Source organism: Pteropus vampyrus, unplaced genomic scaffold (genome assembly GCF_000151845.1).
Source record: "Pteropus vampyrus isolate Shadow unplaced genomic scaffold, Pvam_2.0 Scaffold487, whole genome shotgun sequence".
Taxonomy (NCBI): domain Eukaryota; kingdom Metazoa; phylum Chordata; class Mammalia; order Chiroptera; family Pteropodidae; genus Pteropus; species Pteropus vampyrus.
Window position 1 is genome coordinate 147,099 of NW_011889268.1, and position 2,675 is coordinate 149,773.

The window sequence follows — 2,675 nt, forward strand, 5'->3', positions numbered from 1 at the left end:
GCAGGTAACGGGGCGTCACCTTGGGAGGGGAGCGGTCCACGCAGAGGTGTCACAGGGCCCTCAAGTCGGGGGGCGCCGGCTGGGTGGGCTGTAGGGGGGTGGGTCACAGAGACTCGGGGAGCTCAGTGTTCCCGGCTTGTCTGTAGTCTGCATGGGCTTCCTGGTTCTGGGTCTCCCAATGCCACCCGTCACGCGTGGCTCTGCCACCCCTCCGCACAGGCCTGGTCATCAACCTCACCACCTGCTTCTCCAGCAACTGCAGTGGGTGACTGAACCCTAACTCCCCTGAAGCCGTGGAAACGGAGACCCCAGCTTCTGCCCAGCATCGCCTCCTAGGCAGAGGACACAGGCCGAGCAGCCCCGGACCCCACTCGCGCTGTCCGCGACAGGCCCACAGCCTGTCCTGTCTATACTTTCCGCCCCTGAACGTCAAGGGGGTGGACAGCGCTGGGACTGGCCCTTGGCTGCTGGAGTGCACGCTTGTTTCTAAACGTCGGAGAGGCAGGCGTTTCACACCACGTGCTGGGTAAACGCAGGGCTGTGTTGGTCACTGTGTCGGTCACTGTGTGGGTCACTGCAGACCTCCTGGCCGTAGCTGTGAAGCATATAGCCATGTGAGCTCATCTGGGCCACTGTGGATGCTCACTGGCTGCACCCCCACGGTGGGGTCTCTGACCGGCGTGAGCTGAATCACAGGACAGTAACCATCTGTCCTGGAAACAGCCCAGGGGTCTGGCCACCCCCAAACCCATCACCCGCTGGCCTGTGGCTGTGTATCCGGCGGCTGTCTATGTCTAACTCGTGTCCTGACTCGGTGGCAGTGACAGATGCCATCTGTGGTCCTCCCTGCCCGGACGGTAGCTCCCGTGGGTGGGGGTGGGGGGAGGGTCTTGGAAGAAATGTTGAGGACGGCAGAGCCCCGGTTGTCAGCACGTGAAGTGCACTGACTATCGATCAGAGAAGCCTACTGAATTTCCGAAGAAATCATGTTGCCAAAGAAACCATGAGTGAGCTTAAAATGTCACTTCGCGATGCTTTGAAGGGGGACCACGCGAGCAGCTCGCCGGTTTGCAAAAGCACGTGTGCCGTTTTTTTAGCCAGCACGTCGGCATTTGAACGAGAAGCGAACGTCATCCGTATCGGCCGCGTTCACGGCACCACGCAGAATCCCCTGAACGTGTTCATCAAACTGCTATGCATAATTAATAACGCTGTTCGTATTTTTATCCGTTTCCACGTGCATCTTGCAGACAATAGATGGGTCTAGCTGGTGCCTGGGTCACGTCTCACAGATTTAGTGTTTAGTGTCTTCGCAGTTGCGTGTTTCTAAATCATGGGGGTTTCAGTTATGATTTTCTCCTTAGCTTCAGAATTATTAAGAAGGCTGGGCTAACTGGGTATAGCTCATTTTTTTTTCTCTGGGTCCTTTTATTTTTAATTTCTAATTTCATTGCCTTATGGGAGGAAATACAACATATATTGTCTTTACTTTCAGAAAGCGGTAAAGCTTTTCTTTGTGGCCAGACACGTCATTGATTTTTGGGCTGGGCTGGGTGGGGTGGGTCTCAGAATCACCTGGAGGCAGGAAGTAGGAGCTTTAAGAACCTTCAACCTTAAACCACGTCTCAGCTGCTCAGCTCCAGACCACACATTCTAGGCCGATCCCTCAGTTAAGAACTAGGATGTCACATGGCTTCGGTGCCACCCTTCTGAAGCAAGAGCGGGGGCACCTACGAGAGTCCCGTAGCCATGTCCTTTCTACATGCTCCTTCTCGACACGGTCGCGAAGGCCAGTGCCTGGATGCTGCCTGTGGAAGCCGGCACACCTGGGCATGCAGAGGTGCTGGCGTTCGGACGGGCCTGCCTATAAGCAGGACGAGGTAAGCGGAGCGGGATCGAGCACTTATTCTGGGGTGCAGTGCACCTCGGGGAAAGCAAGCCTCGGAGGAGGGCTTTCTAGAACTCAAGGATGGCAGGAATGTCTTGGGACCCTCTGCCCAAGAGCAAGGAACAGCAAGGAGAGCTTCAGAGCTCAGAGGCGAAAGGGACTTACTTCTTCAGGGTGCCCGAGGCTGGCCCTGCCCCAGCCCCTTTCCCGAACATCGAGGTAGCACTGACCGCCAGCCACGTTTCCTGGACCGCGACACGCGATTGCTATTGTTCCCGTTATTAAGCGGGGGTGATGGTTCGTTTAAGTGAAAGACCGAGCCACGACGTCCTCAGGCCGCAAGCACAGTACGTCTCCGCTACGCTCGCGGGTGAGTTTCGCCCACACTTGCGAGGACGGGGAGAAGGAAGCGTGAAAGGAAGCGGCAGTGGCCGTCGGAGACGCTGCGGTTAGGTCTCGAGGCTCAGATCTGCCCTGGACGCCTCAGCTCCACGCAGTCATTGTAAATCCCGAGTTTTCCATACGGAAACCCGGATGCTCTTTTAACTGTCTATTTCACGTTTTCCGTAGATCATTTTCTAAAATCGGATAACCCGGAGACTAATTTATTTGCTTGTCACTTTCCCGTTAGGAGGTTGAATTCATTTCTGTTTTCATTACCGGTACACAGTGGCGCGTCTCAAATCGCCTTCGCCCAAGTCCCACGCGGCCAAATGTACAGCATTTTAATAAGTTAGCTCTTTGCTCTGGGAGGAATTTATAATGAGTAAAATAAATCTTCTTATCT